The following is a 13912-nucleotide window of genomic DNA, read 5'->3' as shown; positions in this document are numbered from 1 at the left end:
GAGACAGAATGGGGGGGTGGATACAGAGTGTGAAACGAGAGAAATTGGGTGTTGCAGAGTGTCGGGAGAGAGAATGAACTGGGTCACGGTGGGGGAGAAAGAGAGCAACAATGAATGACAGGAGAGGGTTGGGGAGAGAGGGAATGGATAGAGAGCAGAGGGTGGGGAAAGAGAGAGAATGGAGAGGGGAGAGAGTGTGTGTGGAGAGGGACTGGATGGCGGAAGGCAGAGGGTGTGGAGGGAGAGAAGAGGATTGGATGGGAAAAGCAGGTGGATGAGAGACTGGACAGGGGGCAGAGGGTGTGGAGATAGAATGGACGGAGATGCAGAGCGTGGCATGTGTGTGTGTGAGAAAGAGACGGGAAGCTAGGGATAGCGAGAGAGAATGGACAGGAGAAGCTGAGGGCATGATCGGGTCCTGATTGAATGGGGATGTGGTGAAAGGATGCCACCCACTTCCAGCATCCCCTTGTCTGCACACTGGGGATGGCAAGAAGTGGCTTGAAACTGAACCAAAAGTCAGCCCTTTCAGGAGACGGGAGCTGGGCAAAACAGGAGGATGGGTTGGAGTCCATTGAAAGGTGGAGGAATTGGGACACAGAGATTTCGAGTAGAAGATAGCGAAGGCTGTTTCATATAAACCAGAATTCTCTCATCTGTTTTCTGTCCTGCACTGACAGCAGTGATGTGTTTTCTCAAGGTATTAGCAGAGGAGGATTTGCTCTTCAGGCATGCACAAGGAATTTACTCAGGGCCTGAATATCAGCAGCGTTTGAATCCAGGCGGGGAAATGTTTGTCGACAGGAAATGATTTCAAACATCAACGTGCATTGAGAAGCCCGTGATTACACACAGACTGTTTCAGGGTTCTGATTGTGGAGAGAACTTGAACTCTTTAGCGAAATGTGAACTAGTGTTTTTTTCTGTAGACGAGCCCGTCAGTGGATCGTTGAAGCTGCTGAGACACAATGCCCACTGCATCATAGAAACTCTGTGGAAGCAAATTCAATTCCTCAAACTGACTGGAGTGTCACCAGGATTGGGAAGAAGCCAATTGATTGCTGAGAGCTGGAGAGGGGATTCCTCGGAGCGCCAGGGACCTGGGTTCGATCCCACCCTCAGGGTGACTGTGTGGAGTTTGCATTTCCCTATCTCCCCCACTCCCCCCCCCCCCCCCAACCACCCCTCCCGTGTCTGCTTGGGTTTCTTCAAGGTGCTCCGGTTTCCTCCCATGGTTCAAAGATGTGAAGGTTAGAGTGGATTGGGCATTATAAATTCAGGGATTAACTGTGGGGGTTATTGGGTAGGTCTGGGTGGGATGCTCTTCAGAGGGTCAGTGTGAACATGTTGGGCCAAATGGCCTGTTTCCACAGTGTTGGGGTTCTATGATTCCCCCAAAGTGTCTGCAGCCTGGCTTCCAGCTCCATCTCTCTGAGCCGAAGGTCCTCCAGCCTGTGTTTCCCTAGCTTCCAGCACCCAGAACCTCCCACCTTCTGCAAATCGAAAGACAAGTCCAACCCTGCCCTCTCCAATGTGTGTTGTGTAACTGCTTAATCATTTTTAGTGGGCCAGCAAAGGCTGATAGCCAAGTTCGGAAACCAGGAGGATGGCTTCAACCGCGACCTTGGGTCCATGTCACACGCTCTCTTTCTCTCTCTCTCTCTCTCTCACACACACACACACTTTACCCAGCACGCTCTCTCTCATGCATGCACTCACACATTTGGGGTGAATTTGCATTTGCACAATTATATATTTGGAAATAGAGCCAGTCTGACTCAAGATTGGGATACAGACAGTCTCGAACCTCAGCTTTTATGCGTTGTTTGACGTGAGGTTCCTTATATAAAACATTAAGTTACCTGGAGAATCTGACTTAAAAGAGGTTCTGGAATGTTCAAATTAATGAACTGAAATCTGCAACCCATTTTAAAAGATGAAAGATTTAACAGCAATCTCGGTTTCTTCAATATATCATTTATGTTACATGACACGAAAGGTTTTTGCTATATATTCTGTGTCTTATGATCCTACTCCACAGCTACCTGATGAAGGAGTAGCGCTCCAAAACCTAATTCTTCCAAATAGACTTGTTGGACTATATCCTGGTGTTAGTGAGATTTTTAAACTTTGTTTCCAGTGAATACAGCCCACACCCTCCACTGTTGCCAGTAAACTTTGCAATGCCAATGAAACAATTAACCTGCAGTCCTGAAAAACATACAATTTCTTCCAATACTAGCTACTCATTCACTGCTCCTTCTGAGATACGACACTGAAAACTTAGTGCTGGAGACTGAAAGAAATGAGTAGCTTTAAATCAAAAACCTGTTGGATCTCGCAGCTTTCAATGAGTGTCTAAGCCTGGTGGTAAGTTCAGGTAACCTCTACTGCGACCCAATATTGTTACAGCTTCAGATCTCCCCAGCAAAACGATGTAGAAAAAGTAGCTTTAAAAAAAAGCTCAAGCTCAAAGTGCATACACTCACCCCACTCCTCCCGCCCCATTTTCTTTACTATTGGTCAGCTCAGTTGTCCCTTTGTAACTGGATCCCTGGTACAGCCGGGTAAAGCATGCAGCTGGGACGACTGAGTGAACCCTTTCCCACAACAGCAGTCTCCTTCCCGAAAAAGGACATGAGTGAATCAGATGGGGGGGTTTTACCCAGGAAATGGTTTCATCCTTAGATTATGAAGTCCAGATTACTGACGGAATTCCAATTCTGCCATCTGCCGCGGCAGGATTCAAACCTGGGATTCCCAAGAGCTGGCTTAATAGGGTCACTCGGCCATCGCTCCTTCAATCCCCCTGCGATGGCACGTGACCTCACTGGTGCCTCCGCAGGTGGGAGGAGCAGGTGAAGCCCTTCCGGCACATACAGCAGGTGAATGGCCTCTCTCCGGTGTGGAGCCGCTGGTGGGTCAGCAGTGCAACTGACTGAGTAAAACCCCTCCCGCACATGGGGACTGTGAATGGCTTCTCTCCCTTGTGGACCTACTCGTGCGTCTGCAGTTGGCTGATCCGACTGAAGCCCTTCCTGCACACTGAGCAGGTGAATGGCCTCTCCCCGGTGTGAATGCATCTGTGGGTTTCCAGCAGGGATGGGGAGGGGAATCCATTCCCACAGTCCCCACATTTCCACGGTTTCCCCATTGGGGGAACTTTCCTTGTGTTGCTCTGGGTTTGAAATTACAAACAGAACGGGGACATAGTCTGTCCCACCGTGAGGGATGTGATTTTGATTCCCCCAAGCTGAGTAACTGGTTTGGAGCACTTTTCACAGTCAGCGCACTGAATCTCCCTCACTCGGTGTCTCAGTATTCTTCCTGCGGCACCAGTGTCCAAATTCTTTGAAGCAACCAAAAGGAAACATTTCTTCTTGATTGGAATGGCTGCTGATATTCAAGTCCCAATGAATCAAGTGGCTCTGTCAGAAGTTGATTGATCATTTGCTTTCAGATTTCTTTCTGCACATCTTCCTGCAAAAAAAATCACAAAATAAGTGATCACGGTCAGTACGTTAAATGAACATAAAAAAGGTGGCGATTTCTGTAGATTGCCAGATGCCTGCTGATCACATATTACCCAGCACACAGAAACCTGAAAACACTTATGCAACCAGATAGCCTTAAGTGTGTTTGGAGGAAAACTTCATTTAGGCGACAATAACGTGGGATAAACTGCCTGAAAAGGTGCTGGAAATGGAGCTGAATCAAGGATATGAAAATGAAATGTCAAGGCTGCTTGAGAAAAGAAAGCCAGTAAAGTTACTGAATTACTTCCTGCTGTCGGATTAGATAAAAAAAATGACAAAAAAAGGACGTGACCCCATTACTACACGAGAAGGTGAATAATAATTGCAAAGAAACTTTCACAACAGCCAACAATATCATATGTACACCAAATGCAGCAACATACGCCTACATTTTATATCAATGTGCCAATCCCTTAAATGCTGCTCAGTTCCCTGAGAAACTAGCCTTTTAATTGTGAACATGAAGAAAGAAGCAATCCTTTTCTAGGGAGCAAACTGTAAACGTGCCAAACTGAGGGAATACACAAGGAAAGTACCCTTAAGAGAAAAAAAAGTAGCTGAGCACCTTTGGACACTCTGCTCCCTCCCTGGATTCACTCCAGTTGCTACAAGTGAACAGTGTTTCATCCACCCCCATCTCCCCCTCCCACTCCCTGTCTCACTCCTGGAGGATGGGGAATGGAAAGCGGGAGACATTGCTTTGCTCCCAGATGTTGCCCAGAGGGAGAGAATTTCACTCTGAAACTAACAGGGATGACGTCAACAATGGAGGGCGTGCCGGACAGCTGCCCTGCAGTTGAGGCACGTGTGGAGGGGAGGACACTTTGCAAACTCCCACTCTCCTCCAAGTCAAGCAGTTTGAGTTCAAGCAAAGCAATGGCTTTAAGTTTATGTTAGAAAACCTCCTCTGTGCCATGGGAACGCTTCTACCATGGGAAATTCAGGGTTACAGATTCATAATAACAGGAGGAGTAGGCCATTTAGATCAAATCCTCCAACTCTGGCAACATCGTTGTAAGTCTTTTCTGAACCCTTTCCAGTTTCACACCATCTTTCCGATAGGAAGCAGACCAAAATTACATGCAATATCCCAAAAGTGGCCAGACCAATGTTCTGTACAGTGGCAACATGAGCTCTCAATGACTTTACTCGATACTCTGAACAATAAAGCAAAGCATAACAAACGCCTACTTCACCATCCTATCTGTATGCGATTCTACTTTTAAGGAGCTATCAACGTGCACTCCAAGGTCTCTTTGTTCAGCAACACTCCCGAGGACCTTACCATTAAGTGTAAAAGACCTATTCTGATTTGCTTTTCCAAAATGCAGCACCCCACATTTATCTAAATTAACCTCAATCTGCCACTCAGCTCATTGGCTCATCTGATCAAAATCCCGTTGTAATCTGAGGTAATCTTCTTTGCATTCACTACACCTCCAATTTTGTCATCTACAAACTCGGTAACTATACCTCCAATGTTTAGATCCAAATCATTTGTATAAATGACAAAAGGTAGTGGACCCAGCACCGATCCTTATTACACACAACTGGTCACAGGCCTCCAGTTTGAAAAGCAACCCTCCATCACCACCCTCTGTCTTCTGCCTTCGAGCCAGTTCTGTATCCACGTGGCTAGTTCTCCCTGTATTCCATGAGATCATACGTCTCCCATGAGGAACCTTGTTGAATGCCTTCCTGAAGTTAATATAGATCACGTCCACCGCTCTGCCTTCATCAATCCACTTTCTTACTTAGTCATAGAGATGTAGAGCAGGGAAACAGACCCTTCGGTCCAACCCGTCTATGCCGACCTGATATCCCAACCCAATCTAGCCCCACCTGCCAGCACCCAGCACATATTCCTCCAAATCCTTCCTATTCATATGCCCATCCAAATGCTTCTTAAATGTTGCAATTGTACCAACCTCCACCACTTCCTATGGCAGCTCATTCCATACATGTACCACCCTCTGCGTGAAAAAGTTGCCCCTTAGATCCCTTTTATATCTTTCCTCTCTCATCCTAAACCTATGCCCTCTAGTCCTGGACTCCACCACCCCAGGGAAAAGACTTTGTCTATTTATCCTATCCATGCCCCTCATAATTATGTAAACCTTTATAAGGTCACCCCTCAGCCTCCGACGCTCCAGGGAAAACAACCCTAGCCTGTTCAGCCTCTCCCCATAGCTCAAATCCTCCAACCCCAGCAAGATCCTTGTAAATCTTTTCTGAATCCTTTCACGTTTCACACCATCTTTCCGATAGGAAGGAGACCAGAATTGCACGCAATATTCCAACAGTGGCCTAACCAATGTCCTGTACAGCTGCAGCATGACCTCCCAACTCCTGTACTCAATACTCTGACCAATAAAGGAAAGCATACCAAACACCTTCTTCACTATCCTATATACCTTTGACTCCACTTTCAAGGAACTCGGAACCTGCACTCTAAGGTCTCTTTGTTCAGTAACACTCTCTATGACCGAACCATTAAGTGTATAAGTTCTGCTAAGATTTGCTTTCCCAAAATGCAGCACCTCGCATTTATCTGAATCAAACTCCTTCTTCAATCAACTCAATCAAGTTTGTGAGACATGATTTCCCACGGACAAAGCCATGCTGACTATCGCTAATCAATTCTTGCTTTTCCAAATGCATGTAAATCCTATCTCCCAGGATTCTCTCCAACAACTTGTCACCCACGGATGTTAGGCTTACTGGTCTTGCATTCCCTGGCTTTTCCTTACCACTTTCTTAAATAGTGGCACCACATTAGCCACCCTCCAGTCCTCCGGCACCTCACCTGTGACTATCGATGATACAAATATCTCAGCAGGATGTCCAGCAATGGTTTCCCTAGCTTCCCACAGAGTTCTAGGGTACACTTGATCAGGTCCTGGGATGTATCCACTTTTATGCATTTCAAGACATCCTCCTCTGTAATGTGGACATTTTCCAACACGTCACCATCTATTTCCCCACAGTCTATATCTTCCATGCCCTTCTCCACGGTAAACACTGATGCAAAATATTCGTTCAGCATCTCCTCCATCTACTGCAGCTCCACACATAAGCCGCCTTGCTGATCTTTGAGGGGCCCTATTCTCTCCCTTTTTACCTTTTGTCCTTAATGTCTTTTTAAAAACAGTTTGGATTCTCCTTAACTCTATTTGCCAAACCTATCTCATGCCCCCTTTATGCCCTCATGATTTCTCTCTTAAGTATGCTCGTACTGCCTTTACACTCTTAGGATTCACTTGATCTCTCTGTCTATACCTGACATATGCTTCCTTGTTTTTCTTTACCAAAATCTCATTTTCTCCAGTCATCCAGCATTCCCTACACCTACTAGCCTTTCTTTTCACCCTAACTGGAATATTCTGTGTCTGGACTCTTGTTATCTCATATCTGAAGGCTTCCCATTTTCCAGCAACCTGCGAACATCTGCCCCCAATCAGCTTTTGAAAGATCTTGCCGAATACCTGAATCTTCCTCCAATTTGGAACTACAACCTTTAGATCTGATATATTATTTTCAATCGCTATTTTAATGTTAATAGGATTGGGGTTGTTGGCCCTTATGTTTTACACCCTCTCCAGTAGGTACATCCACATTGTGAATTAGAAAATTTCCTTGTACACACTTAACAAATTCTTCTATTTGGCAGATAGGTAAATGGGCAGGAGTTATACCTTGGTTCCACTCTTCCTTCATTCCCATCAACCCTACCCCCATTCCCACCCCAATAGTCCAACGGCACTTTCCCCTGCAACTACCGAATGTGTGACACCAGCCCATTTACCTATTCCCTCCTCACTATCCAAGGGCCCAAACTTACCTTCCAGGTGAAGCGGCACTTTACCCGCACTACCCACAACCCAGTCTACTGCATTTGCTGCTCACAATGTGGTCTCGTCTACATTGGGTGACTGCTTCACAGAACATCTACGTTCTGTCCGCAAAAAAGACCATGAGCTTCCAGTTGCCTGCCAATTCCACACCCCACCCTGTTCGCTGGCCAACATCTCTGTCTCAGGTTTGCTGTAGTGTCCCAGCGAAGCTCAGCACCAGCAGAACGAAGAGCACCGAATATTACACTTGGGGAGCATACATCCCTCTGGTCCCAATATCGAATTCAATAATTCTAGGGCCTGAAATCCATAGTGTCCTCGTCCCTTCCACACACACCAAGCCTTGTTATCACATAGTCTGTCATTACACGCTACCTATTCTTAGCCACGAACAGTCTTCATTCACCCTCCCACGCAGATCGTTATCAACTCCCTTTCCTGTCCAACAGTTCTTCCCTCGCTTTGGGCTCTGTCCTGGTCTATCATTTCCTGCGTCCGCCTTCCTCCCACAATATCTCCTGCATATAAACCGACAATTTCCCAATCACCATCAGTTCTTTTTATTGTTTCTGATATACAGCATCCACAGTTCTTTCAGCTTTTTATTGAGAGAGAGTTGGAAATTGTTTCGAGAGACAGAAGGAGAGGGGGGAGAGACAGACCAGACATGAACTGTTGATGTCCGTTGTTACACATAACGTAAAATCATTGCAGTGCGATCACTTCCTTTAATCATGAATAGAGACCCGCAACTCTCTGCGAGCTTGTGGCGCAATGGTAGCGCGTCTGACTCACGTTTTCAAAACACGTCAGGCTCAGTGTTTCAAACCAAGGAAGGAGTGCATTTACTTCTTTCCGGAAACTTTCGATCACACACGTGAAGCTTTGCTATCAGTGTGATTTGTGAACAGTGTGTCAGGGCGGTGGTGTGCCCATTGTTTGGGTAAATGCTCAGCTCCCCGCAATGTGAGAAGTAAAACACAAACTGTTGATCACGCGATTTAAACACACAGCCGCTTTGTTTAGTTATACCGAGACTTCCACAACATAATCTAGAGATTCCCAGCTTTGTGTTTCAATCTATCAGGAGGTCCCAGCTCATCCTGTTATAGCAGAGTGACAGCGAGTTCAGATAGAAATGTTTCCCACCAACGGCCTCTCACTGGACACAGTTAAAATTATCTTTATTCAACAGGAGGAGCGGAAACTACAGTCTGACGGCCCCTCTCCAAATTAACGGTGAGCCTGAATTTTATAAACGGTGTCAGTAAAATCCAGTGGCGGACACTGATTTGGTTCAACCTTTTTTTTTCCCAAGTGTAATTCACCGAGAGGATGCTGCTGTGTGAAACCGCGTGGGGAATTACTGCAGGGCCTCCTGCACATGGGACACACCGCAACTGATGTGTTTCGCCTTCACCAGTTTATTCCTATCTCGGAGAAGAGACGTTTGATGATTCGGATCATAACAGGCCGACAGAGAACAGGAGAAGAGCACTCAGACCTTCACAAGCTTGTCACCATAGCTGGGTCATCGTGGCCAGTGTATCAGTACGGGATAGTAATCTGCATCTACTGACTGGAAGCACAGCAAATTGGAGTGCTGGTGGGACTATCACACAGGAGAAAACGGCTTCGACCTATCAACTGGAGTGGCTCCCAATGCGCAACTCCGCTCAACTCAACTGAATAACTGTAAACAAATTACTCCCTGATTCAAAGGAATACTCGGTTTTGAATCTGCATTGTGGCATGTACCTTCGAGAATGATGTCAAAACACCTTCATTGCTGTGATGGAGTATCCTGGTTGGCAGAAGATACCCGTTGTCAAATTTCCTACGTTCTGTTGGTCCAACTCCGATTTCACTCAGAATCACGAAATGTGTGACAGCGCAGACTGAGGCTCCGCAGCCCACCTTAGCTCTGCTGGCTCAACACAATATGTAAATAAGTGTCTCATTCTGTCGACTTCTCCCTGTAAATCTGCACATTGTTACATTGAACGTGCCCACCGAATTCCCTTTTGTGTCCATTGAATCTGCCTCTTTGTCACTGTCAGACAGCGACTTACTGACCCCACTCCCTGTGCGAAAACGGTCTTCCTAATGTAACTTTTACTTATTTTCCTGATGATTTTAAATCTCTGCCAAATCGTTCTCGATCCTTTCAGGCCTGGGAGCATTTTCACGGCATTATTTCCTCTGTCTAAAACCCTCATGACGTGGAAACTTCAATCAGACCAGCTTTCAGCCCTCTGTTCTCCAAAGAGAGCTGCCCCAAACTTTCCAATCTCCCTTCATTGCTGACATTCCTCAGGACGGTACCTGTTCAGCGCTGTCTGCAATCACTTCACTTCCCCGCTTCCTGAAGTGTCACCCTCAGAATTGAGCGTAATACAGGTAGAGGATTCATTCAGACTCGGATTGCGCGGGCGAAAAATCTGCAATACTTGTTTTCACTTTGAACAAGTGTTTCCCTTCGCCGTGTTCACTGCAATGGCAGCTCTGCGCCGTCCCTAATTCAGGCAGTCCGATCTTATTTAATTAAGCGGCTTTTTGAGAAAATTCATCAGGTATTTTTGCTCAGGTCAATTTAAGGAATGATGGTTCGCCTGGGATTGGAACCCGGGAATTCTCACACGGCTGCATATGCTCGAAGACCCAAAGCTAGAATCATATCCCAGACTAACGAGCCACCAGCCATGGGTGCAGCCACCTCCGGAAGCAGCTGAGACCTGCTCAGTACGAAATACATTGTGCATTGCTCCCAGAATTGCAAGTAGGGAAGCGTTTCAAGAACATCTGCTTCTCAATCTGTCTCCCTGCTCCCAGGACGCTGCTGTTTGTCCCGTCCCCAGGGACCGGGCTCTCTCCACTGGTGGATAATTGAACCATTTCGTTTCTACTTGCAAGCTGTGCTGGTGGAAGGCAGAGCCCATTCACTCTTCTGCTCTCTCACACTATTACGTGAGGCAGGAGAAGTCAGTTACAGTCATGCGTAGGAAATGGGCAACTTTGAACTTGTTCCAAAGGTCCTGTTAACGGAGAGATAGAAAGATGCTGTGCTGTCGGGACAGAGAGAAATGGACACCGGAGACTCTTCCCTCAGGGAAATTGATATGGGTACATTTTTGTGCAGCCTGCTTGGTGTTCAGAATTTGTCTTAACACAACAATCCTGCAGGAAGTCTTTTGTTACACCGTTGGTTTCTTTACTGCGGGCAATGGACTAAAACAGCAAGTCATGTGTTTCAACTTCACCGGTTCATTGCCATCTGAGAGCAGAGGTTTCACACGAGATCAGGACACACCGACAGAGAACAGGACAAGACAACTCAGAGCTCCACAAGGGTGCCAGCGCAACTGTGTAAATTTGACTTGTGGATCGATGTGATATATTGAGCTCAGATACCCGAAGTTTTGGGAAACAAATGACATGGCAAGGAAAAGAACAGAGCGCCGTTATACGGGAAAGCTACTAAAGACATTAAGTGAGTCGGAGAAAATGGTTTCGCTTCTGGGTTATGATCCCAGCATGCACCCGTTGTGCCATTCTCCTGCATTGCACGGTAGCTTTTCCAGAGAAGTATTCAGCTTTCCATCTGGCGTGCGACTTGCATGTTCGAGAATGACGTCAAAAGATCTTCACTGCTGTAGTGTCATGTGCTGTTGTGCAGACATGTCGCCGATGTGCAAATATAAACTCAGAGAACAATGTACACTAGAGACTCTGAGCCAGCTGAAACTTGCTCGGTGTGAAATACACTCCACATTGCTCCAAGAATTGCAAGCAGCAAAGTGTTTCCAGAACATCTGCTTGTCATGCTGTCCCCGGGGCGCTGATGTTTGTCTCATCCCCAGGAACTGTTCTATCTCCACTGGCGGATAATTAAACCAATTTGTTTCTACTTGTCCGCTTTTCTGGAGGGAGGGAAGAGTCCATTCGCTCTTCTGCTTTTTAACTTCCAATCCCTTGGGGTGAGAGGTATCACTTACACTTTGTGGGCGGCACGGTGGCACAGTGTTTAGCACTGCTGCCTCACAGCGCTAGAGACCTGGGTTAAATTCCCGCCTCAGGCGACTGACTGTGTGGAGTTTGCAGGTTCTCCCCGTGTCTGCGTGGGTTTCCTCCGGGTGCTCCGGTTTCTTCCCACAGTCCAAAGATGTGCAGGTCAGGTGAATTGGCCATGCTAAATTCCCCGTAGTGTTAGGTAAGGGGTAAATGTAGGGGTATGGGTGAGTTGGGCTTCGGCGGGTCAGTGTGGACTTGTTGGGCCGAAGGGCCTGTTTCCACACTGTAAGTAATCTAATGAGTGGGAAGTGAGTAACTTTGATTGTGAATTTCCTCCAAACGTCTGTTATCGGAGAGATAGAAAGATGCTGTGCTGGCGGGGCAGAGAGAAATGGACACCGAGGACTCTTCCCTCAAATAGATTCATATGAGTACATTGTTGTGCAGTCTGCTTGGTGTTCAAAATTCGTCTTCACGCAGCAATCTTACAGAAAATCTTTCGCAAAGTGGGCATCGCTTTCATCGCTGCGACCGCGCAGCAGTTAACATCTGAGATCAAGTGCCCCGATGAAGAGAATCCGAGTGAAACCTTCACTCACTGAGAGTCATCCCCACGGCCCTGAGCTGCGGGACTGCAGGCAGTCCAACACGGAAGGGACGGTTAAATGAACCATTGTCGCTCCCACAGCCTCTCTGTCCCATAGACAGGCAGTGGGACGGCATAAACACGGACCATCGTTCTCCCGCCGATAGAGGCGGTCCAGCCCATCATGTCCACGGCGACTCTCTGCCACTTGTCTCTTTCTGAGGTGATTCACAATCAGTGATATCTGTCCGAATACTAAGGGACTGTGTCTGAATGGTGACACAGTTACTGACATGCTGATCATGTTGTCATTCACGTACGAACCGGCGTGGCGAATTACAGCAGGGAAGGTAGGAAACCACAAGGCATGCGTTTCAGCTTTATCAGCTGACACCAGAGTGACCAGTGACAAGCATTGCCCTCCTCAACATAGGGGACAGAGAACAGGAGAATACCCCGCAGACCTCCACGAGTGTGTCATCTCAACTGTGCACATTGGGCCAGTATATCAATGTGAAATATTTACGTCGAAGTTTTTTGGGAAGCAGATGAGAAGGCGAGGTGCACAACAAGCTGCTAAAGACAACATTGAGTGAATAGGAAAGATGGTTTCCCTTCTGGTTTATGCTCCCATCACGCACCGGCAGACATATCGCCCCAAGCAAATATTAACTCTGTCTAAATTGCCACATTCTGTTTTTACGAACCGTGATTTCACCCAGAAGCACAATTTACCTGCTCCCTCCTGAATATCCTTCCAGGCTCGAATATATCTTCCAGGTGAAGCAGCACTTCACCTGCACATTTGCCGCAACCTCGTCTCCTGCATTCGCTGCTCACAGTGTCGTGTCCCCAACCGAGCATGAAGTATAATCTGGATGACTGCTTCACAGAACACCTCGGTTCTGCCCGCAAAACACGGACCTGAGCTTCTGCTTTCCTGCCACTTTAACACGCCACCCTGTTCCCTGGCCAAAATCTCTGTCTCAGGCTTGCAGCAGTGCTCCAGCAAAGCTCAGCTCCAGATGGAAGAACAACGCCTCATATTCCACTTCAAAACCCTACAGCCCTCCGGTCTTCAAGATCGAGTTGCACGACTTTAGGGCCTGAAATCCCCCATGTCCTTGACCCCTACCACACACATACGAACCCCTTGTTATCACATAGTCTGCTACGACACACTACTTATTGTTAGCCACGAACGCTCTCCATTAACAGTTATTCACCCTCCCACACGGATCGTTATTCACTCCTTTGTCCCTCCTATTGTTCTCTCTCTGAGCTGGCGGGAAAGAGAGCAATGTACACTGGAGACTCTGAGCCAGCTGAAACTTGCTCAGTGTGAAATACATTCCACTTTGCTCCAAGAATTGCCAGCAGCAAAGAGTTTCCAGAACATCTGCTTGTCATTCACGTCGGAACCGGCGTGGCAAATTACTGCAGGGAAGGCACGAAACCACAAGGCATGCGTTTCAACTTTATCAGCTCATTGGCATCTCAGAGAAGTGGGTTTGCGGTTCAGTTCATAGGAAACCAACGAAGAACAGGAGAAGACTACTCAGACCTCCAAAAGCCGGTCACTTGAACGGTGTGAGTTTCGCCATACTATTGTATGATACGGGGCATTCAGTCAGGAAGTCTTTTGAAAGGCAAGATGCCGAACAGAGTCCCATCGCAAAGGCAAGTCGCTCAAGGAGACAGTGAACAATAGCAGAGGATGGTTTCGATCCATCGACCTCTGGGTTATGGGCCCAGCACGCTCCCGCTGCGCCACTCTGCTGTTATGCACAGTTCCGTTTTCCACAGGTCCCTTTAGCCTTTCGTCTGACGAGACTGTTGTCAAAGATCTCCACTGCTGTCGTCTTATATGGTGTTGCGCAGACGTATGGAGGCTGTGTAAATATAAACTTTTTCTAACTTCCCAC

Source organism: Chiloscyllium plagiosum, unplaced genomic scaffold (assembly GCF_037043375.1).
Source record: "Chiloscyllium plagiosum isolate Xiang-an unplaced genomic scaffold, Cpla_swu_hap1 HiC_scaffold_27, whole genome shotgun sequence".
In the NCBI taxonomy this organism is placed as follows: domain Eukaryota; kingdom Metazoa; phylum Chordata; class Chondrichthyes; order Orectolobiformes; family Hemiscylliidae; genus Chiloscyllium; species Chiloscyllium plagiosum.
The sequence above is the reverse complement of the archived record's forward strand: the minus strand, read 5'-3'. Positions refer to the sequence as shown.